Here is a 26,271-nt window from a genome sequence, read left to right as displayed (position 1 = left end):
CTGGCTCTTTCAACACAAGGTTAAGAATTGAATAAAGTTACTAATATGGTTTTATTTGAAGAGCTCCTTATAGAAGGCTGCCTCGTCATATCATTTCTTCCATTAACTTGCCCCAAATTTTCTTATTAGAGAGCCATTACCATGAATTTATGACTTTAAACTTTTAATTGGCCTGCAATTTTATGCCAAACATCAATTTTTAGCAGTTGGTTATAATGGAAGGGGATTTGCCCTTGCATACTTGCTTTAAAGTTCAAGTAATTTAACCTCTTGGAGTCTGTTTCCTTCTCTATAAACTGAGGATAAGAATTTATGCTGAAACAATAAAGCTCAGAGAGACAATGCCCATTAAATTGAAGTGGCAAATATATATGTTATCTATAATAATAAAAGCATAATATGCTAATTAGACTGGACAGCCAAACAACCTTCTGGACGTCCATCCGGACAACCTTCTGGACAAAGCCAGGGCTACAAGGGCCGAGGCAAGCTGCCATGGCTGTGAGGGCTGAGCCCCTTGCACGAATTTTGTGCATCAGGCCTCTAGTTATGTAATAATTAACTCCAGAAAAAACATCTTATCCTGCAAATGAAAATCTACTTGAAAATAAAGTCCCTAGCCAGCATATCCACTTAGTGGATATTGCTCATTGCTTGAAAACTTGAAGAAGATTAAAAAGAAGATAAATAATAACTTCAATTATTGGGTATGTTTTTACTTTTATGAAACAGATAACTGAAAATTCAAAGTGATCCTATCTAATAAGAAAGTAATATGCAAATGAACCACCACTCTGCTACACCCACAAGCCACACCCACCAGCCAATCAGGAGTGAGCATGCAAATTAACCCCAACCAAGATGGCTACAGCCACGGAGAGAGTAGGAGGTTTGGGTTTCCCCAGCAATGGAGGAAGCCAAGCTTTCCACCCGCTCTGGCAGGCCCTGGACTCCACTCAAGGAGTTTCAATTATAGAAGATAAATAAATAAATCTCAACAAAAATGGCTGCAGCCATGGAGCAAGCAGGAGGCTTGGCTCTGCTCAAGGCTACAAAGTTTCAATTATAAAAGATAAATAAATCCCAGATACCAGGGCCTCTGCTTGGGTCACCGGGGGGGCGTGGCCAGCCTGCAAACCACCACAGGGCCCTCGCCCAGGCTGCCCCATGCCCCAAGGGAACCCCCACCCTGATCTGGGACACCCTTCAGGGCAAACTAGCCAGCCTCCACCTGTGCACCAGGCCTCCATCCTATCTAACCCTATTTAATAAAAGAATAATATGCAAATTGACCATCACTCCAACACACAAGATGGCTTCCCCCATGTGGTCAAAGATGGCTGCCCCCATGTGGACACAAGATGGCCACTACAAGATGGCCAGCACAGAAGGGCAGTTGGGAGGGACCAGGCCTGCAAGGGAGGGCAGTTGGGGTGATCAAGCCTATAGGGAAGGGCAGTTAGGGGTGACCAGGCCAGCAGAGGAGGGAAGTTGGGGGTGACCGGGTCTGCAGGGAAGGGCAGTTGGGGGAGACCCAGGCCTGCAGGGGAGAGCAGTTGGGGGTGATCAAGCCTGTAGGGGAGGGCAGTTAGGGGTGACCAGGCCTGCAGGGGAGGGCAGTTAGGAGCAAACAGGCTGGCTGGGGAACAGTTAGGCATCAATCAGGCTGGCAGGGGAGTCATTAGGGGGTGATCAGGCTGGCAGGCAGAAGTGGTTAGAGGCAATCAGGAAGGCAGGCAGGCGAGCAGTTGGGAGCCAGCAGTCCTGGATTGTGAGAGGGATGTCCGCCTGCCCATGTAGGCCCAATCCTACCGGGATTGGGCCTACATGGGCAGTTGGACATCCTTCAAGGGGTCCCAGATTGGAGAGGGTGCAGGCTGGGCTGAGGGACACACCCCCCTGTACACGAATTTTGTGCTCTGGGCCTCTAGTTTAAACATAAAAGCATTTCTTTCTTTATGTAACAGAGGAAGATGGGAAGAATATGCCAGGATACTGCTTCTAACACACAGTGATCACAGATTTCTGACCTGTTCTGTCAGGCTTCACCTTCTGGTCTTAGGGCAGCATGGCCACAGCAGGTCTAGAAATCACACTTGACCAGAATATCAAGCAGGCATGTTCCTGTTTCAGGACCTTCGCACTTCTATTACTTATGCAAGGAATACCTTTCCTCTGTTGCTAATTTCCCCATATTATTCAGGTCTCTGCTTAAAAATCACTCCAATAAAAAATATGTTTCACCTTGCCCAGGTGGATACTTTTTTGCACATTAAAGATTATTCAAAGATTAAAAAAATAAATATTCAATGTATTAAAGGTGTTAATTTCTGAAAAATCACATTCTTAATAAGTTCAACTTATCTATTTGACTACTTTGTTTTCAAGACTAGTAATTGTAATGATTATCATTAAAGGAAATCTAATAAATAATTGTTCTCTTTTATTACCTTAGTGAAGTTCCTTTAAATATTTAAATTATATTTATAAATTTTATGTATTTAATTTGCTCAAGTACTATGTTTATTTATCTTAAATAATAGACACTTCTGAAGTAAAGTTATTCTTATAAATATATTGAAGGTTTAAATATGGAAAATATCAAGGAGTTGACTTGTCACTCTAATAGAGAAAATTCTCTTTAATATTACTTGTACAAATATTTGTGTTACCAAATATGCATATATTTTATTATAAATATTAATAGCATGAGTTTTATTTTATTGTTATAAATATTTATAAACTTAAATGTAAATTTATTGAGGGTTCAAAAAGGACTGCAAAATAAGGAAACATCTATCATACAATCTTCACAAAACCTTTTCAATTAATTTTTGATGTCACTCTCTTCTCTTGGGAGCCTGATATGTCTGAAATTTAATGAAATCTATATGCAGCCTGTAGCAAGGACTTCATGATATAGAGAAACATGTGACCATATAGAGGCATCTCCTTTCTTTTGAGTAATATCGTTGTTAATTTTTAAGGGAGATTAGAATCTATAACCCCTATCCAAATAGTGGTATCATTTGAGTTAGTTTTTCTTATCTATTGAGTTATGCAAAACACCTTTATTATCTAAATGTAAAGATCATTGGCTATGACAGAATCCTACATTATTTTCATATATTTTTATCTTTTAGAATGACACTGTAATCATAGTCATTAAAATAATATCTAATTGTATTTTCGTTTTTTCCCCTTGACTTTTCAATCACACTTCTTTGCACTTAACATGGGTGCCTTTGCCAACCACGTTATTGAAAACAATGTCTTTCTTCCCACATTTCCTCTCTATCACTTTGCCTGCCTTTATTTTTCTCTATAGAATTTTCACTCCCTGAAATACTATGTATTGATCTATTTATGTTTGTTGTATTGTTGTCTTTCCTCTAACATATAAGTTCTATGAAGAGCAGTGACTTGTATTTTCTCTTGTATCCTGCTGTATCCTTAATGCCTTGAAGAGTGCCTGGCACACAGGAAGCACTCAAAAATAATTGCTGAATAGATGAATGTAAGAATGAAGGGACCAGACACTCATCTCATGCCTATTCATGAACTAATGTATTGGTAGAGAGAATCAGGCTGCCATATTATCTTAGACTAATATACACCCCAAATTGGAGATGGTTTCATTTCCTTTTGTTTTTTAATGGTCCTAGGATGGGTCCCTAAACACAATTCTGTAGGTAAACAACTGAGAATGATCCACTTAAAAGATTCTAATAATCACATTTGGAGAGGAAGAAAAAGGAAACTGAGATTGTTTAAGGGTGACAAAACACAATAATAAACATGGGTGAGAGAGAAATATTCTCTCCCCCTAAATATTTTAGCACCTCTAAGAAAGCCTCACAGATTTTTAAGATTAAAAATGGCAGCAGAGTAGGAGGATGCTGCACGGACATGCTCCCAGGAACAAGCTGGAATTACAACTAAAATACAGAAAGGCTTCCTGAATAATCAATGGAAAACTCACAGGAGAGAACCCTGATACCCAAGGACTGAAGGTGGAGATGGCATAGAGACTGGTAGGAAGGGCGGAGGCACGAAAGGGCTGGCCAGGCACCCACAGATGGCAACTGAAGTCCTGGAGAGCTATCTCAGCTGTGGGGGGAGGAGGGAGGTGCCACTGAGAACTATCTAGGTGCCACATAACATCTATCTGTGAAAAGCAGTCGGGTGCTGTCTGCCAGGGAGTGGCAGCTGAAAGTTTAGGCACCCTCTTAAAGGGCCAATGCACAAAATTTCCCTGTGGAGTCATCCACCTTGTGCTCTGGCAGAGGGAGGGTAAAGTGGACTTGAGCTATGAGAGCAGAACCCAGGACTAGGGACTCAAAAGGCAAACACCCCAAGTCTCCTGGGCTGAGTCATTCATCACACAGTGGAGGACATCTTTCCCACATAGACATCTGCCTTTCCTGGGGGGAAGACAGTTGAACACCCTATTGGAAAATGCCTTGCCCTGTGGCCACTTAAGAGATTAAAATTAGCAATTACCCTCCAGGCAGAAGCAACTGCCCACCCTATTGAAAAAACTCTTGCCACACCTGAGGACAATTGCCTGGGGGCAATTTAAATCAGAATCCTATTAGTCTGTAGACAGAGGTGGTCTCTGGAGGCTTTGAGTCTTTGCCTGACCTAATTAGTCAGAAACAGCCTTTAACAATGTCCTGCACTAGAGATTGAGAGGTATAGAGGATCTATCTAAAACAGTCACAAACCCAAACAGACAACCAAGATGAGGGAACAAAGAAACAACCCCAAAAATGAAAGAACTAGCGAATTCTCCAGAAGAAGAGATAAATGAAGCAGAGATAAGCTATTTATCTGAAACAGAGTTCAGAGTAATGATGTTAAAAATGCTCAACATTATGAAAAAAGATATAGTAACTATGAAAAAATTACAGTCTGAGATAATGACATAACACAAATAAAGAACACATTGGAAGGAATACACAGCAAATTAGGGAAAGCTGGGGATCGAATCATTAAATTAGAAGACAGATTTGAAAATATCACTCACTTAGAGAACCAAAAAGAAAAAACAATTAAACAGGAGGACACCTAAAGGAGCTGTGGAACAATTTGAAATGTAACAATGTTAGAATAGCAGGTGTGCCAGAAGAAGCAGAAAGGCATAGAGAAGGTGTTTGAAGAAATAATGGTAGAAAACTTCCCTAACCTGGTAAAGGAAAAAGTCACACAAGTCGAGGAGGTATAGAGAACACCAAACAAGAAGAACCCAAACCAGACCTACACCCAGACACATCATAATTAAAATGCCAAAAATTTAAGACAAAGATAGAATCTTAAAGGCAGGAAGAGAAAAGAAAACTGTTACCCACAAAGGAGCTTCCATAAGGCTGAGACCTGATTTCTCATCAGAAACTCTACAGGCAGAAGGGAATGGCATGAAGTACTCAAGGTAATGGAAAGCAAGGATCTGAGACCAAGATTACTATATCCAGCAAGGCTATCATTCAAAACCAACAGTGAAATAAAGAGCTTCCCAGACAAAGATGGCTAAAGGAGTTCATCACCACCAAGCCAGCATTACAAGAAATGCTAAAGGGGTTGTTGTAAGGAATTGCTGAGAAGAAACAGAGAGAGAAATCTAGCCATACAGAATTAAAATGGCTATAAATAAGTACCTCTCAATAATAACCCTAAATGTAAATGGATTAAATACTCCAATCAAAAGGTGTAGGGTAGCTGAATGGATATAAAAACCTGACCCAACTATATGCTGTCTACAAGAGACCCACCTCAAAACAAAAGACACATACAGAATGAAAGCGAAGGGATGGAAAAAAATTTTCCATGCAAATGGAAAAAAAAAAAAAAGATGGAGTAGCAATACTCATATTTGACAAAATAGACTTTAAAAGCATCATGCTAAATGAAATAACCCAGTCAGAGAAAGATAAATATCATGATCTCACTCATTTGTGGAATATAATGAACATAAACTGATGAACAAAAATAGAGTCAGAGGGAAAATAGAATATAGAATATAATATTCCAGATTTTTAATATTTCCTACAACCTTTGTGATATCATACTGTTAGTACAATTTTGGTAATATTATTATACTTAAAATTCTTTTATTCTTGAAATGTTAATGTTTATTGCATGTAATATTACTATATGTAAGATCATTTTTCTTGAATAATTGGTATTTATTGCATATAACATTATCATATTTAAAATCGTTTTCCTTGAGATATTAATGTTTATTGCATGTAACTATTATATTTAAGATCATTTTTCTTGAAATATTAAGGTTTATTGCATATAACATTATTGTATTTAAAATCGTTTTTCTTGAAATAAAAAATAAATAAAATTTAAAAAAAGAAAGCCTTACAGATAAAGGTCTATTTGATCTTACTCTGCCTTCTGCAGTAGATAATGTAATTAATATGCCTCTTATCCCAAACTTATAGATTACGTCAGAAAGATTTTAAAAAATTAAAATCTTAGTCATTTCTCTTTTATTTGAGATGTAGAAGAAAACCATTCTTATTTTATTTACAGGTTCTTTCATTAGATTTTTTCTTAGATCAATTACAATAAGGAATATTTTCTATTGACTACTCTTTTAATGGAGGTTTGCATAACTTAACTACTGCCATGTATAGCATATTCCATCTCACTTGCAAAGATTTTGGTAATTCTATATTGAATAAAATGTTGCAGACTAATGTAACCAATCCAACTGGCTAATAAAAAGTATTAATTACCTCAAAATTCCCTTCTAAAATTAGATAGAAATTATATTACCCAAAACAATATATTGTAGCATCGGCCTTTAAAGCAGTTGTTGGGAGTGAACTCTTTAATATGGAACAGAACCTGGCTTCGTAGTTTTACCTGAATCTTGCTTTGTTCAGCAGCATCCAAATGTATAAGGCTCTTCAGTTTTAAGTAAAGTCATCTGTTACTAATCTTTAGAATTAATCATTTTAGGTCATATTATTTAGTATCCCTTAGTTATGCAATAAAGGTGATGCCATATACCTGTCTGTAAACAAGTAAGAAAGGGGAATTAAAGAAAAGGTTTTGAGTAATTGAGAGACTTTTTCATTGACAATACTTGAAAAGAGACCAAAATGTTTATTGTGCTATGAGTTAACTTTAAAAACAAATGCATACTGAAATAGACTATAGTGTTGGGGGTTGAAGAAAATACACAATTTTAGTTTTAAAAAGGAACCTTAAAGAATCAAATATCTGCTTTTATTTGTTTGGTAATTCAGGAACCTGAATCCCAGGTAACTTAGAGGACTTGCATACAGTCACACAGGAAAGGTCCTGAACAAGAAACATGATGATCTTGGCACCCAATCTAATGCTCTTTTTCCCCTGATGTGCTTGGTAAAAGAATATGGATAAGAATCCATGGTAAAAATAAAATCTAACTAAGAATGGGTATATAAATAAATATCTCCCCCAGAGAAGATCCTTTATTTGCTTTGGCTGTGCAAATTATGGTGATTTATTAATTTAATAAATATTTATTGAGTGACTCCCTCATGTGTACTAGGTATTATTAGGCACTGGGAATAGAGTAGTGAATGAAAATCTTTCTCCTCTCTCTCCTTCTCTCTCTCTCCTCTCTTTATGTATTTCTCTTTTTCTTTGAAAGAGAAATACAACTTAATTAAAAATAAAACTCAGTTAAGTGTGATAACTAGATAACTACAGGAAGAAATTTAGCAAATAATAAATATCAATGCAACTATAATCAATTAACAATTAGCTGTTCACTATTTACATGTCCATAGAACAAATTGAAAAGGGGTTTTATTACTTGCCAGGAAGTGATGAACCCCTTGGATTGCATACATAAATACAGAGAATTAAAGAAAAGATTAATTCTATGACCTTTTCAGAGTGAAAGGACTGTAGTGACTAAGAGATCTTATTTATTCAGCTTCATTGGGAAGTAGCAACTTCCATATATGTGAACTTCTTAGATTAACAGATTCATTCATTCATTTATTATTTTGACAAATATTTGTGGAGCACATCCTATTTGCCAAGTCTTATTCTAAGAACAGAGATAAAGGAGACTATAAGACAGCCTTGCCCCCTGATATAGTCATGCAACTAACATGTAAATAAATACATAGGTGTGACTAGAATAACCACCATGAAGAAAATTTAAAAAGGTAAGAATTTAGGGAGGGCTTGGGAAGGCTGCCATTTTAAATAGTATGATCATATCATGAGTCCTTCTGGAATCAAGATACATTTTTAATATAAATATTTTGAAAATATATTACAACATATAAAGAATTTCTTGTAAGGATTGGCCCAACATAAATGTTTCAAAAACCTAGGTTATATTAGTGTTTATCAGCAATAAGAAGATAGGCAATTAAATAATCACCATTTAAGTAAATATATGAATACAATAAAATGCATACGTATGGCTCTGGCCTGTGTGACTCAGATGGTTGGGCATTGCCCCATGCACCAAAAGGTTGCCATTTTGATTCCTGTTCAGGATACGTGCCGTGGTTGGGGGCTTGATCCTCAGTAGGGGTGTGTAGGAAGCAGCCGATCTGTCTTTTGCTCTCACATTGATGTTTCTCTCTCTCTCTCTTCCCCCTCCCCCCTCCGCCTTATCCATTCCCCTTCCCTCTAAAAATCAATAAAAAAATCTTTTTAAGAAATGCATATATTGTGAACAAGGTACAGGCAGTCCTTGGGTTACATCGGAGATCTGTTCCTACAGCGACGTAATGTGATTTCCCCGTAAGTCGTAACCCAGCCACATAAGCACCTATGTCACTCACATGGAGCACATACACAGCAGTAATGAAGTGAAACAGTATAAAAATTTAAAAGAAAGATAACAATTCCTGACCTTTACTTGTGGTAAATAAATAATAAAAAACATAAAGCACACATGTACGTACGTTGAAATGACATAACTGTTTTTTTTATAAATAAATGGGAGATGGTGATATAACCACGAAACAATGTAATTCGAGTCCGACATAACCCGAGGACTGCCTATAATTGAATCAGAAATGTTTCCTTACTGCAAGAACTTACTCCTAAAATTCTAACAATAATTTCTAGTTCTCCAGAATTTTAACATGGCCTAACACACTTCTATTCTAGTCCTTGGCTAACTCTCAAATTTCATTTTACATACTTTTCTTCTATGTGCTATGTCTATTAAATATTTGGAATAGATCTTACAGATTATTAAAAGTGGAAGGAACAAAACACACAGCTTGCCTTCTTATGGGAGTGATAAAAATAAATGTTATTAAATTAATAAACAAGAAAACTGTAGAGAGCGTTATGGAGAGCCATTGGTCAGGTTGGGGAAGGTGTGGGCAGGTACATGGAGAGGCAGCAGAAACCCAGGAAGTAAGGTAGGGTAATACTAGGTGTTTCGGATAGTCCAGCTAAATAATGAGAGGGCTTGACCTGCCAGGACTCACAGGGAAGAGTGTTCTGAGTATAGATAACAGAATGCAAACACTTGGAGCCAGAAGAGTTTGTTCTTTTCTACATACAGAACAGAGGTCTATGTTCCTTGATGTTAGTAGCTCAGTGGTTGATGTCAGGAGGGAACTGGAGAGAAGTAGGTAGGATTCAGATCATGAAACTATTTTTAGACCATGGTAAGGACTTTGGAATATATTCAGAGTCCAATGGGGAGCCATGGACATGTTTTAAAGCAGGGGAATTTGTTGGTCTTATTTACATTTTAACTGGATTTCCACAGGCTCCTGTGTAGAAAATGCCATTCAAGAGAGAAACACGGGGTGCTGAGGGCCTGCTGGCAAGCTATTGTAGGTGTCCAGCTGAGAGATGGTGTAGACTTAGCATAACACACAGTTGCAAATAGACAATTGATGTCAGCACAAAAGCTTCTGACTTGTTCGAGGAAACCCTTTCATCCTAGCCCTAAGCAAACATTGATTGAAAAGTAGGACTACAAAAGGAAAGTCCTTTTTATTTATTTATTTTTTATCTGTGACAGTTGCAGTGACACAAATAATATTTGCAACTGTGTACTGTGGCAAAATTCTATGTTTTTAAAGATCTCTAGTAAGAAATCAATGATGGTAAACAGTCCATTCTGTCAATAATAAAAACATGAAAACTTTCACAAATATTCAAGATGTGTTATGTTCATAGAGTTAATAATATTCATAATATTAACCCTATATACACATTAATGCATGGCAGATATTAAAAATAGTGATCGATGGGTTCTCATTATCAAAAGTTGAGTGACTTTAGATTTATATGGGGGAAATGAAGATGGCTTTTCAGACTGACAGTCATTTGTTCTCTGGCTGTGTCGCCTTGCAAGGACTTACAGCTGAGTTCCTGGACAAGAATTGGCTGAGAGCAAAGTAAAGTGCCTGGTTCAAGTTCCTTTCCCTTCCTGGGCCACCACATCCAATGACTTGTCCATGCAAGAGGGGAACCTTGATATATTTTTGCTTCAATTGAAGACTCTCAGGGCTATGCCCTCTTGAGCTGTCTGTGGGACTGACTCAAAGGCATCACATTTCTCTTCTCACCATCCTGCTATCCTCACTCCCTCACAAGCACTGTACAAAGAACACTCCTTAGAAACTATCTCTATGCAAATATCCAGCTCAGAGTGTGTCCCTAAAGATCTAGACCTAAGATTAAAAATAAACTTAAACCTATCTCAAATGAGTGATGAGAATAAAAAATTTCTTGAGTCCTCGGGATAATCTGAGAGTTTTTTGAGGATAATCTGAGAGTTTTTTTCCACATTTTTAACTTGAATTAAATTAGGCATTTTGAGTTCCCTTTCTCTCTTTCTATAAAATTAAAATCGTTGCACTGGCCAATATAAATGTGATGAAATGCAATGTGTGGTGGTTGTTCACGCAATTAGTTACTCATCTGAATTTTGACCCACATTGGAAAATTTGTCATTGCACTCTGAAACCTGACAAAGGGCTTGCAAAAAACTTTGCTGGTTGCAAATAATTCTCAGAAGGAAGGGGTTAAGAGACTTACTGCCAGTGCTTGGTGTGTTATGTGATCTAAGTCTGTAGCCAGAAATGGCAGTGTTTACAATCCTTGTACTCTAGTTGGGTGGTGTTTTGCTTGTTTGTTTGTTTGTTGTGGTGGTTGTTTTATTATACAGAATTTTAGAATTTTAGTCTGTGGTTGGAGCCAGCAGCAACTTGGAAAGAGAATGGCCAGAGGTTTATGGAGCGCTCCACATTTTTTCTTAGTTCATTCCATATGTGAGAATGCAATCAAAATAAATATCATGTGTTCATTATGAAACACAACTTCCACCTGTATCCACTAGCCCGCTTCCATAACCATGTCCTATGCAGAAATTCTTGTATTACCCTGAGCACCTTCACCTAGAAAGGCAATGAATCATGTTCTTTTCTGTTAAGGAAACTTCACTCAATTAGATAAAAATATCCACAATTATACTCGCCAATTTAAAAAATAGGCGTCATGTTAATGTGACCAGTAATATTGTCTTTCTACTTTACTTTCGGGCCCATGTGATTTAAGAGACCAGACTTTCAAGATGTCAGAAATTGTTCCGAGTCACAAGCAAGTCCATTTACACAGCCACACATACTAGTTCCTAGGGTCATTATAAGTTCCTTGGAGAAAGGTGATCCTGTGGAAAAAAGAAGAAGTGATAGAGGTGGTTGAGTTGTTCCCAATTCTGAAGGATAAAAGAAATTTCAAACTTTAGTTTTGATGCTTCCACCATTGGGAGTGTTTGATGTGAGGCAATGTTCCCATCTGCCTGAAAGGAAAGGCTTGCTGTAGATGTAATCTTGCCGTGTTCGAATAAAACATGGAGTGGGGAATCTATACATTATCACCACTGGCTTCTCTTCCACTTCAAAATTACCGCCAGTATCTGTGTTTGTTGTACTACACAATCCTTCCTTAAAATTCCTTGTAGCTCTGGCTCAGAATTGACCATTTAGTTAACAAAATTTATGGAGGCATTGTATTATGGGAACAATGTCCCAGCCATCAAAGAGCTCTTTGGGGGCATAGTGCAAGTAAACTTACCTTTATCTAAGGTGTGATTAATGATTGGATTTTGCACTTCTTGATTTCTGCTTTGCATCTCTATCAAGAAAAATAAAGGATTGACATTACTTTCCAAAGGTCACAGAAAAGAATTTATTTTCTAACTAAGGGAAACGTTAATAAAGAATTTTTTTAAAATCTTGCTTAGCCCAGAAAATTTATGATAAAGAATTTTAGAATAACCACAAACAGAAATTTCAGTGAAGATTCATATTTAAGCTAGACATTTTTTTTTTCCTTCTGTGCCTTGTTCCTTTATGGCATAAAGGGAAGAAATGGTACACATAGTCTCTTAATGCCACCATTGCAAATCATATATATATAGCTGTAAAAAACAGACTCTGGTGAATAAGATTGCTGTGGTCGGGGAGAGGGAGCTCAAGCCAAAGTAATTTAATTTATCTAACCTAAATCCAAATTTCAAGACTCACTCATGAAAGGAATGTATTGATTGTTCCTATTTTTATTTCTTATTTTTCAGGCCAGCTTGGTTCCTTGTCTCCTGCTCAAATAAAGGTTAAATACAAGGATTATAGTCTTGAAATTATTTGTTAAATAATTTAATAGACAATATAATGTTGTTGTGTGTTTTTTTTAGTTTTTTAAATGCCACATGTTATTTTCAAAAAATATATACATAATATTATTTTGTATATATGTGTTTGTGTAAAATCTATTTTGAAAAATAGCATAATCTAGCAGACAAAAGATTATGTTAGATGGAAGTTCATGTTGTTTAAAATCTACCATTACAAACTTACATGGTATTTATTTATTTGGGATGAAAAATAATCTTCATTTCTCAAGGGCAATGCACTAGAAAATGTACATAAAATCTTGTCTGCTGAATAATCTAACAGATAATAAAAGAATATGAGCATCATAAAATTTTTAAAAGTGTAAACGAGAAGGTAATATGAGAGGTGGGATTTACAAATCAAAAAAGAGAGAGGAAGCTAATTTTAATCTACCTTCTATGGTATTGCATTAGAGATAAAAACACAGAATCCTTTAAATTAAAACAATTATATTGGCTACATTCAATCTTTTTTATTTTTTTAACTCAAGAGGTGAAACTATAAAAATAGCTAAATGCTTGTGGGAATATTAAGAACTCATCTAAATTATTTTGAATTTAAATGTAATTTTTACTAATACTGTTGAGCAATGAGAATAATTATGATGATTTCAGCAAAGCTGGATACTTGAATAATTAAAGGCCAAATTAATTTCAGGAGAAGCATCATTATCCAAAATTAAATATTAGAATCCTTATAAAATACAGGGATAGGGATAGAAGATAGTAAGAACCACATTTTACAGTTATTTAGACTCATTATTATAATAGACTTGCTTAAAATAATATAAAATCTATTTGTATGGAGTATAAATTTCAGTCTCATATCAATAATTGTTTCTTGGAAAAGGTAATAATTGAATAATTTTGTCTGTAATCCTTACATTACAGTTCAACAGCAGTTTCCTAAGTTATTTGTTTTCTTAATTATTTAGAAAATTATTCCCTCCCACCTTTCCCTCAAGCTATTTTTCCCAAAACAGTTTTTTCCAGTTTCTGAATGCTCTGAATATCTTTATTTTTTATTTAAGTATTTGACACAAGGTAGGCTTGCAAGACATGCTATTCTGGTCCTTTCTGTGGCATTTAACCCTACATCTTACTGGTCATTCTGTATTAGTACCTATAACTTTTCACAACTGTGCAATATCCATAATTTATTTAACCAGTCCCAATAAATAGATATTTGAATTTATTTCCTGTTGTTGTTTTTTTTACCATTACAAACAATACTAACGTGAGAATAAATGTATATGAATCTTTGAACACATCTATGAAATGAATTCTAGAAGTTTAATTTCTGGTCAATAGATACATGGATCAATAATTTAACTAGTGGCTGCAATTACCCTCCAAATTTACATTTTCACAAGCAATATGTGAGAGAGCCTATTTCCAAAAAAAGTGTCAAAATACAGTGTTCTATAAGTTTTATCTTCGCCAACACGGCCCATGAAAAATGGAGTATCATTGGGAGCATCTGTTTGCCTTGATCTGTTTAGTGTGGTTTGAGATCATTTTATTCCCATTCATATTTAAATACTACAGTATTTCATCTTCTGAAAGCTCACATTCTATAATGATTAAAAAAGAAAAAAAACTTAAAAATACTTTAGACTTGTGCATCTGCAAGATTGGTGAATTATTTTTAAGCAACTATTTCCACATTTCCATTCTTTCAAGTCCTGGATATCTGGTTAAGTATCCTGTTGTTGCTTATCAAAGCAAAGAATGAAATCAGTTTTGAGTTAAGAAAGATGACTTATAGGAAATATATGTTCACCACAGCAGTATCTTATTCCAGGGGCTGGGAGAAAGATAACAGTGGATAAATAATTGCTTATTAAAATTCTAAAAGTAGGGAAAATATAACTCTAATGACAAAGTTTTTCTATAGTTCCAGAATAGAGCTCCATAAATATTAATTAAATTTCTAAAAGTTTTGGTTTTTATAAAATATCTGAATTTGATTATCATCATTGCATTTATTGTACATCTTTGTTTAGAACTCACAGAAGCTATTAAGTTTAATTACTTTCCCCTGAGGCTTGCATGGTAAAGGTGCATGCAAAGGTGGGACTTCTACATTAGAACAGATTCTCATGAATACGGATGTCATTTATTTATTACAATTTGGAAAAAGCAGCAGGTCTGAAAACTACTTACTTCAAGTTCTGGATAAGAATAATGGTATGGGAGAAAAAGTGTCTCTGATTTTGAATGATATGCCTGGGGAACTTTTCAACTGGATTTTTAATCATTTCTTTGACATACTCTCTGGGCTTTTTAATAAATGAACACAAAAATATATTCAACTCAACTAGATTAAATTGCTAAACTCAACTAGATGTAGAATCAGGTAGACAAATGGAACAGAAAAGATCCTATGAGAAGATCATCTCCTATCAAGTGAGAACCTCTATCATATTAAATATCATCGTGTTGAAAATCAACTTGAAAATAAGAATAGAGGGACTGGTTGGGGACATGTGGTGCAATAAAGAGTATTTAGGGAAAACAGGAACGATACTCTGTTCTATGGACATCCAAGAGTTTAGATTTTAAATCAGCTCTGCCATTTAGTAACTGTGCAGGCTTGGACAAGTCTCTTGGTCTCTCACACCCCCCATATCCTTAAATTTTTAGTGAAATGTTATTTACCTCATGGATATGGCAAAGACATATTGATCACCAAATATTCATGTGCTCCTACGTCAACACTTTGCAGCTGGGTGAAACCATAAAACTAGCTCTGGATAATGGGTTATGAGTATAAGTAATGAGTGTCACTTTCAGAAAAAAATTAAGGATCAATGAGCAACCCTCCTTAACTGATGATAAAGGAGGAAGCACGTATAGAGATGTAGCTAAAGATGGTGAGATGGTGAGACCCTGAGACCCTGTGTGGAGTAGAGCTCTCTGCCACCTTAAGGCAGAGAGTTATGTACTCTGTATGAGGAATATATTTATTTTTAAATTAATCCTGAAAATAGGAGATTAATACAAAGAAGTGTTTGTAAAAATTAAACAAAATAATGATTGCAAAGGCATCATCTTGATAAATGGCATATTGTAAGAGCACAATGTTTAACTCAGTGTTTGGAAAATATTTTTTATAAAGGGCCAGAGAGTAAATATAGGGTATCTCCCCCCAAAATTTATATATATATATATATATACACACACACACACACACACACACACACACACATATATATATATATGTGTGTATTTCAAATAATTATAAAGGCAGTGTTTATTAAAATACATTTCATTTTCCAAATTGAGCTATCAGCAGTATCTGTACATTTTTGGGGAATACTCTGTGGTTTGGGCTTTTGCATGCCATATGGTTTTGTTACAACTATTCAACTCTGCCATTACTATGTATGAAATGTCAACATATTACATAAAAACAACTATAGAGTATATATAAAGAATGAGTGTTGCTGTGTTTCAATAAAACTTAATTTACAAAAAGAGTAGGTGAGTTCGATTTGGCCCAAGAGTCATAATTTGTTGTCCCCTCTATTAATGCAATGTCATTTCGATTATGAAATTTATGTATGCTGAGCATTCTCCATGTGGTCAGCAATCTGTTAGTTACTTTATGTACATAAATGCATTAAATCTTTGTAGGTTGCATTTTGCAGGTAAGGAAATTGAGACCCAGAGAGGTTAATGAGGAATTTAAGTTAACGCTGTTAGTAATTCTCAAATACTATAGGATGAGAATACAATCCTATTTGACCCCAAGCAGTATACTCCTTCAATTTTCTTATAGCTGTTACATTGAATAAACAAGGCCCTGAGCTACAATCCTAAAAATATTTTCTCCTTGTAATTACCTCTACAAACCATATCTGGGTGGGGGAGGGGAGTGTATTGTTTTCCTTTCATGCAATAAAATTTGGGCAGATAGCCCAGATAACTTATCTGTTCACTTTAAGATAATCAAATTAAAAAGAATAACCCTCTGGTTACTATCATCTCTCAAATAATCTCAACTCAGTAATTAACATATTCTGTCCAGTATAATAATAAAAACTGAATTTTAATCCAAGTGTAATCTCTGCAGAAACATACATCTGGGAAGGGCAGATGGCAAAGAGACATTTTCCCCCCTTTTTACTTTGCCATCTCCTCCTCACTAGCCACAACATTTCTTTTTTTTTCTTTTTTTTTTTTTTTAAATATATTTTATTGACATTTCACAGAGAGGAAGGGAGAGGGACAGAGAGCTAGAAACATCGATGAGAGAGAAACATCGATCAGCCGCCTCCTGCACACCCCCCACTGGGGATGTGCCCGCAACCAAGGTACATGCCCTTGACCGGAATCAAACCCGGGACCCTTCAGTCCGCAGGCCGACGCTCTATCCACTGAACCAAACCGGTTTCGGCCACAACATTTCTTTTGTTAATTCCTTACTGATATCTGATATCTTCTGACCTATCCTGGTGTGGAGCTAGGGGATTGGGAGAGAGACAAGTAGGAGCTCAATCATCCTTACTAGCTGGCTGTGATCTGGTTGTGAAAGATGTTTAAAGGTGACTCTTTCTCTTTGATACCACCAGCCACTGCTGAGCCTGTGGCCGGTTTTCCCTTGCAGTTTCCTTTTCTCTACCAAATGCAACTCCTTGTGCTGACCCCTCACCTCTCTCAAGTCTCCTTCCTCCAGCTGATCTTCTTGGGAAGGATCCAAAGAGACTCCAAGTGTCATCTCTCTCACTCTCTATCTCTCTATGGCTGTCTGTCTCTTTCACTCTCTGTCTCTTTCTCTCATGAACATTTCATTGGTCCACGTCAGGCTTTCTCGAGCTCCAAGGGTCTCTTTAAAGCACTTTTCCTTTCTCTTGGACAAAGGTGGAAGTGTCCCTCACTCCTCCTCATCCTTATCCATGTTTGTGGAGCCTTAGAGCTCCTCAGCTATCCTTGCCTAGTTTGGCAAATGCCTCCTGATAAAATGCTGGAGAAACTAGTGTCTATTGTTCTAGTGTCTGTAAGAATTTTTTAATGGTTTTACTAGAGGAATCCACAGGCAGAGAAATCTCAGACATATGCCGAAGCAATTTCTTCACCGATACCGCTCCTAGGGCAATGGAAGCTACAGAGAAAATAAACAAATGGGACTACATCAAAATAAAATGCTTTTTCACAGCAAAAGAAACCATCAACAAAACAACAAGAAAGCCCACTGTATGGGAGAACATATTTGCAAATGTTACCACTGATAAAGGTTTAATCTCCAACATCTATAGGGAATTTATACAACTTAATAAAAGGAAGATAAATGATCCAATAAAAAAATGGGCAACAGACCTAAATAGAATCTTTTCAAAAGAAGACAGAAGGAAGGCCAAAAGACATATGAAAACATGCTCAAAGTCACTAATTATCCGAGAGATTCAAATCAAAACGACAATGCGATACCATCTCACACCTGTCAGAATGGCAATCATCAACAAACAACAAGTGCTGGAAAGGATGCAGAGAAAAAGAAACCCTCGTGCACTGCTGGTGGGAATGCAGACTGGTGCAGCCACTGTGAAGAACAGTATGGAGTTTCCTCAAAAAGTTAAAAATGGAACACTCATTTGACCCAGTAATCCCACTTCTAGGAATATATCCCAAGAAACCAGAAACACCAATCAGAAAGGATATATGCACCCCTATGTTCATAGCAGCACAATTCACCATAGCTAAGATTTAGAAACAGCCCAAATGCCCATCAGCAGATGAGTGGATTAGAAAACTATGGTACATCTACACAATGGAATACTATGCTGCTATAGAAAAGAAGGAATTCTTACCATTTGCAGCAGCATAGATGAACTTGGAGAGCATTATGTTAAGTGAAATAAGCCAGGCAATGAAAGAAAAATAGCACATGATCTCACTCATTTATGGAAAATAAAGAACATTATAACCTGATGAACAAATATAGATACAGAGGCAGTAAAGCACTGAACAGACTGTCAAATTACAGTGGGAAAGCAGGGGAGTGTTGGGGAGGGGGGGAAAGAGATCAACCAAAGGACTTGTATACATGTATATAAACACAACAAATTGACACAAGACACTGTGGGGGGGGGTTGGGATGAGGGCATGCGACAGGGGGTAGAGGTGGCTGGGGGAAGGTCAATGGGGTAAAAAAAGGAGACATATGTACTACTACATGTAATACTTTAAACAATAAAAAGATATTAAAAAATAAAAAATTAAAAAAATAAATAAATACTGAAATACTCTACATTTTCTTAAGGTACTGGCAGTATAGTTGTTAATACAAAATTAATACTTCAGAAATATTTATGAGACATGGGTCAGAAGGTACTTATACGTTAATAAGTTCATTTCTTAGCTGAATCAATGAATGTTTACTCTGTGCTTAATATTTGTATTATTTTTTTCCTAATCCTCACCAGAGGATATTTTTTCCATTGATTTTTAGAGAGAGTGGAAGGAAGAGGGAGAGTTAGAGAGAAAGAAACATTGATGTGACAGAGACACATCAATTGGTTGCCTTCCAAATGCACCCTGACCAGGGTCAGTGATCGAGCCTGCAACTGAGGTCCATGTCCTTGATCATAATAGGACTTGGGACCCTTTAGTCCACATGCCGATGCGCTATCCACTGAGCAAAACTGGCTAGGGCAATATTTGTAAATTTTTTAAACACAGATTTGTTGAGCTAGTGCTTAAGTAAGATTGAAACCAAATGCAGATGTTCTTACTGTCACTATTTTAATATTTATGTTTTGGGAGAATTTACCGTCCCTTTAAAAAGCTCATTTCGCCGAAACCGGTTTGGCTCAGTGGATAGAGCGTCAGCCTGCAGACTGAGGGGTCCCAGGTTCGATTCCGGTCAAGGGCATGTACCATAGTTGCGGGCACATCCCCAGTAGGAGGTGTGCAGGAAGCAGCTGATCGATGTTTCTCTCTCATCGATGTTTCTAACTCTCTATCCCTCTCCCTTCCTCTCTGTAAAAAATCAATAAAATATATTTAAAAAAAAAAAAAAAAAAAAAAAAGCTCATTTCCATGCTTTTTCTTAATCTTGGGGTTTCCCTGTTATTTTAAACAAGTGTGCCTATCTTGCAGAGAAATATTAATCTTTATGGAATTGCCACTTATATGTTGAAAACAAGTCTCACATTTCTTTTTATCTTTCCTTAGACTTTCCATCGTTAGCTTATTCAATGGTTCCTTTTATGACATGTGTAACGGGTACATGGCTCTACTCTCCAATTGCACTCAAGTACAGATGCTTGGTTACCTTTTGGAGAATGCAGGTAAAAGGACCCATCCTGCCCTTCTGAGAGTATACACATAGCTTGGGCCATTTCTTGATGCTGACTTTGCATCTTTGTGCATAATCTATCCAGGTCTAGTTGCTCATTCCTGGCTTCCATAAATTTCATCAACATTACATCCATCTTGATCAAATACACCAAGATGATGGTTTTCAAGTAATAATACATTTTAAAATTAAAAACAAACAAAACAAAAACCAGCCACTCTGAGCATGTGGAACTTTCAGCAAGCTCATAAAAGTAAAAAAAATATAAATAAATAAAAATTTACAGGGGACTAGAAAGTAGCACGTGATAAAGGAAATCTAATCTAGTAGCTTCCCACCAGGAAAGTCTGTCATGTCATAGTAATAATGGGGAAATAGAAAAACAAGCATTAATATCATTGTTAGCAATTAGATTCACACAATTTAAAAAGCTGGCCAATAGCAAGTATAGCTGAGAATGTGAAGCCAAAAATGCTCTACTTCTCATCGAGGTGTAAATGAGCAAATTCATGTTAGAGAACAATTTGGCAATATCTAGTAAAGGCAAAAATGGGCTGATGCTATGATCCAGCATCTCTAAGGTGTATATAAAGACATGCTCAAATATGTGCACAAAGAGATCCATAAACAATATCTTAGCATATTTGTTCACAACAACAACGAAAAAAACAAAAACAAAGACCCAATCAATCAAACAACAACACAACTAGAATCAGCTTAATGTAGAAGGTAGAATGAATTTTAAAATGTGGTACATTTATATACTGGGGTACTATACAGCAATGAAAATGAATGAATCTGATTCTATAACATAAATGTGTTAAGAATCTTACAAATATAATTTTGAATATAAAAATAAATTGTAACCATAGCCAGTTTGGTTAAGTGGGTAGAGCATCGGCCTACAACTGAAAGGTCCAGGGTTTGATTCCGGTCAAGAACACATGCCCGGGTTGTGGGCTTGAACCCCAGTAGGGGGCATGTAGGAGGCAGCCAATCAATGATTCTCCCTCATCATTGATGTTTCTATCTCTCCCTCTACCTCTCTGAAATAAAAAATATATTAGAAAAATAAATTGTAGAAGATTATTTATTAAAGTTTGAAAACTTTATACTTCTATATTTTGTGTAGAGAGACAACATGTGTAGAAAATACATGCAGAAAAACAAAATGTAATGATTCTCTGGAAAGCCACATAGAAAATTAAAATTGTGTTGCCTGGCAAGGTATCTATATATACATAAAAGCCTAAGCAACCGAACGACTGAACAACAGGTCGACCAGTCGCTATGACGCACACTGACCACCAGGGGACTGATGCTCAATGCAGGAGCTGCCCCCTGGTGGTCAGTGCACTAATACAGCCAATCTCCCAGGGCCGACCAAACTCCCACAGTACCTCCCCCAAGCCAGCCGGCCACTGATGGCCCTGATCGGAACCTCCTGCAGCCTCTCCCCCCAGCTGGCTGGCCCCGATGACCCCAATCGAAACCTCCCGTGGCCAACCTCCCACGACCCCTCCACCCGGCCAAACTCCCATGGCCTTGATTAGCCCGAATCTCCAGCCAGGCCCAGGGACCCCACCCATGCATGAATTTGTGCACCCGGCCTCTAGTAAGTGAATAAGAGACATGACAAATGAAAACAGGGGTAAGAATAAACTTTAACTCTATCTATATAAAACCATAACATGCAAATCAAATGAATGGCAGAATGACTGGCAGAATGACCAGTCACTATGATGAGCACTGACCACCAGGGAGCAGACACTCAGTGCAGGAGCTGCCCCCAGCCTGCAGGCCCTAACCAGCAGCAGTGACAGGGGGTGGGGCTGGCAAGTGGACAGCGCCAGACCAGCCAAGGTGAGGGTGAGTGGGGGCCCCTGATCGCCCCACCATTCACTTCACAGAGGAAGGTGATCGGCGACGGTGGCAGGAGGTGGGGTGGGCGATAGGAAATGGGGACAGGGGGCAGGGCCGGTGAGCAGGCAGTTCCAGGCCAGCCAAGGCGGGTGAGAACGGGGGCCCTGATCACCACACCGTTTGCCCCACAAATCAGCCCTGATCACTGGCCAGGCCTAGGGACCCTACCCATACATGTATTTCATGCACCGGGCCTCTAGTACTATTTATATCTATATATATATATATATATAAGCCTAAGTGACCATCGCAACCAAATGGACGAACAAACAGGTTGCGTGGGGTGACCAGGCTGGCAGGGGGTCAGTGAGGGGTGACCAAATGACCGAACAGCAAGCTGTGTGGGGCGACCAGGCTGGCAGGGGGGGCAGTTGGGTGACCAGGCTGGCTGGGTGGGCAGTGAGGGGAGATCAGGCTGGCAGAGGGGGCAGTGAGGGGTGACCAGGACAGCAGGGGGGCAGTTGGGGGCAACCAGGCTGGCATGGGGGGCAATAAGGGGTGACCAGGCTGGCAGGGAGGCAGTTAGGGGTGACCAGGCCAGTGGGGGGGAAGTTGGGGGTGACTAGGTCGGCAGGGGAGGCAGTTGGGGGGTGACCAGGCCAGCAGGGGGGGCAGTTAGGGGCGATCAGGCTGGCAGAGGGGGCAGTGAGGGGTGACCAGGACAGCAGGGGGGCAGTTGGGGGCAACCAGGCTGGCATGGGGGGCAATAAGGGGTGACCAGGCTGGCAGGGAGGCAGTTAGGGGTGACCAGGCCAGTGGGGGGGAAGTTGGGGGTGACTAGGTCGGCAGGGGAGGCAGTTGGGGTTGACCAGGCCAGCAGGGGGGGCAGTTAGGGGCGATCAGGCAGGCAGGCAGGTGAGCAGTTAGGAGCTAGTGGTTCCAGATTGTGAGAGGGATGTCCGACTGCTGGTTTAGCCCTGATCCTGGGGATTGGGGCTAAACCAGCAGTTGGACATCCCCCGAAGAGTCCTGAATTGGAGAGGGTGCAGGCTGGGCTGAGGGGACCCCCCCATGCACAAATTTTGTGCACAGGGCCTCTAGTCTTTAAATATGCATTTAAAAAATGCAGGAAAATTATTAGTCACTAAATTCAATAAAGAAGAAAGAATGTGATTGGTTGGAGAGAGAGATAAAGAGAACAACAAATTATATGCATAGAATTTTTTTATTTAGTTGATTGATGAATACATATTGTTTTATTATTCGTTATAACTTTTGCATGTCTAAAATGTAATATTTTATACAACTTTAGCTTTCAAAGCCATTGTTTCTGCTGATGACCTCAGATTAATGTTTCCAGGTATTACCTTACCCATTTTACACATTCCTCACTTTTAACTGATATATACACTCTTAACTGATATATTTCTTAAATCTCTTTCCAAGAATTACATTATTTAAGATAGTACCTCCCAATAATGGTATTTGTAAACTCTGTATTAATGATTATAGATCTCAATGATGACCTATATTCTGCTTATGTAAGTATAGCCTTGGTTTTATAATACTTCTAAGCAACATTAATATATTTTACTTTAAAAAAAAGATTTGAAGTCATAAAACTAAGCTTTCATTTTGACTTCCCTTTTTAGGGTTTGATTTTGGCAGGTTAATTTATTTCTGCAAATGTGGGTTTCCTTATTTTCAAAATGGATAGAAGTTTATGCAAAAAGTTTCTGATGAGAATTATATCGAATTAAAATACCAGTTAAAGAGACAATGTGTATAACACAGCTAACTTAGTGTCCAGAACAAATTGAAGGCTCACAAATTAAATATTCCATCTTATTAATACAAATAAGTCTCAATACGCTTACATTTCTGACCACCTTGGAGGTTCTCACAAAGTCTCAGGATCAATATTAGACTCTTTGGTACATGAATATAATGCTATTAATGCTCAAGTTAGAAGAAGTTTGGGTTAGTATATACATATTGTTTATATGTACTGTTTAAAGATAAGGAGACATATATAAATGTTTTAGTAATAAAAGTCAGGTGTGAAATAATTTTTTAAAACTTTTGTCAATATCTTCTAATACTAATTTAGAAAAACAAAGACATGAAAACTTTAAAACAAATCAAAAGCCTGTGTGGTTTCATAAAGTCATATTATAGTGCACTCATTTAAAAGATGCATTTATGTGCTTTTCATGACTCCTATATAAAATATACATAAATATATGTATTTATTAAATATATGAAACATTTAAAATAAACACATATACAAACATGTTTATATAGATATACACATATACACACATATAAGGAAAGTCTGAATCTAAGAACAAAATATAAATTAGAGAGAGAGTCTTTGCTCCATGAGAAATTTCAAAATGCTATTTCTTTAAACTGTAATTTTCTTTACAATTATTTTACACACAACTTCTTATGACAGACCTTACGCAAAGTAAGTTACACACCTAATAATGTTTCTCAAATGCATTAATTAATCAGATGAGCTTTATTTATGGTAAGGAGAGTAAAGAAAAGAAACAGGCTTATACATTATGCTTTTACTTAAAAATATTTGATAGGAACTCCATAAGAAAGTAAAAATGACAAAATTATTTGCCCTTGAATTTTATTTTATTTTGAGAGAACAAATACTGATGCATTATACTCAATATCCACATATTGAAATAGCTCAAACCTAATATTTTGGGATGAAATAAAGCCTTTCAATGGTGTTTCCACTGCAATACACTAAAGATTAAGAGAAAACCATAATTCGGTTTTAACCCCATAGCTCATGATGCAATTTCCGTGACCTGGCAAACAGGTAGTGGTGTTATTTATTTTTGTTCATAGCTTATTCTGAAATCTAGTCATATATTTGATTGCTGACCCTCTCCCCTGCCATAGTGAATTCCATAGGCAGGAGCTCCACACTATCAAAAGTGATATTCAACTAGAGGGGTTCATGAAGAGAGTGAAAGTTTCTCAAGTTAATTTCTCAGAATGCCCTAAGCCCCAGGCCTCCCCCTCCCAATGATCTCTGCAGCTGTTTAACAATGCTGGACTAACTGAGCCTTGGTGAGTTGGCTGCCTCCCCCTATGGCAATATTTCCTTTTCAAAGGGCGGTTGCCATGGCTGTATAATTTTGTGCAGGGAGTGGGAGCCTTTGTGATTGACCAAGCTGTGCTGAAAGATAACAAGCACAAAAACGACAAGTTAAAGCCGAAGAAAACGTTGTCAAACTCTCTGTTGAAAGTTGGAAGGAAGAGTTCTTCCCACAGTGAAAACGTGTTACATTTTTAAACATATCTAACTGCAAGGAGCTCACAACATTTAAAAGGTTTTAGTAAATTTGTTAGACCTCGCAGTCTTCAAGTGGACATATGGAAAAGAGAACAACTCTGGATAGATATAATTAGTACAAAGCAGGGAAACAGAAGAATGGACTAAAATTCCTGGCTCATTTACTGTCATCTTGTATCATATAAATGCTTGGTGCCCTAAGTTGATACCCTATCATTCACTCTGACATTCTCATTTGTGTCTGCTATTCTTTGTATCAGGCAATTCCTTCCACCTAGACTTTCCTATCTAGATGTGAGCAAAGTTTTGGGCTCAAATCTCCTAAGACATTCTTGCAAATTAAATAGTAAAACACTGACTGTCTGAAGGTAGTACTGGGTAGATTTAAAGATACTGGAAGAACTGTACTCAAAGAATGTTGATCAACAATAGAACCTCTACTTACTGAGCCACCTATTGTGTGTCAAAAAATTGTGCTGGTGCATTTGGTTACATTTTCAAATTAACCAATTTTACATGCATGTCAGTTGCCAACCAATTTATCTTTTATCTTTTTTTTTCATACTAAAATAATTCCACTTTTGTTCAAGGTTCCTCTGTTTCCTATTGAAAGGGCTCCATTGTATCTAGTCATGACCATGTGCATAGTTCTGGTCAGTGAGACAGAGATGAAAGTTTCTGGGGAAGGTTCCCTTGCAGAAATTTAACTTCATAAATAAAAAGACAAATCCCTAAGAAGATAAAGTTTTGCCTTTGTTTCTTAGCTGTTTTTTTTTGTTTGTTTGTTTTGTTTTGTTTTTGTTTTATTCCTTCTCAGCGCAGATAAAAGGAGGAGCAGCCATCTTTGGTGAAACCACACAGTAAGGAGGGCAAAGTGAAATGATAAACTAAGCTTGAATTTTAGATGACTTTTTGGGCAGTTCCACCAGCTCTGAATTCTCTACCAACTGCATTTTTGTTTTATAAAAATATAATTTTACCTAAGTCTTTTTATTGTTGCTAAGCTTTCTGCTACTCCAGTGTAATGCAATTACTTATATATACATCATTATAACTCTCTGAGCTATGTAATAATATGCCACCGCTAGGAAATAGGAAGGGGGAGGGGAG

The sequence above is a fragment of the Plecotus auritus genome (assembly GCF_963455305.1).
Source record: "Plecotus auritus genome assembly, chromosome: 3".
Classification (NCBI taxonomy): Eukaryota; Metazoa; Chordata; class Mammalia; order Chiroptera; family Vespertilionidae; genus Plecotus; species Plecotus auritus.
This window is presented reverse-complemented; position numbering follows the sequence as displayed.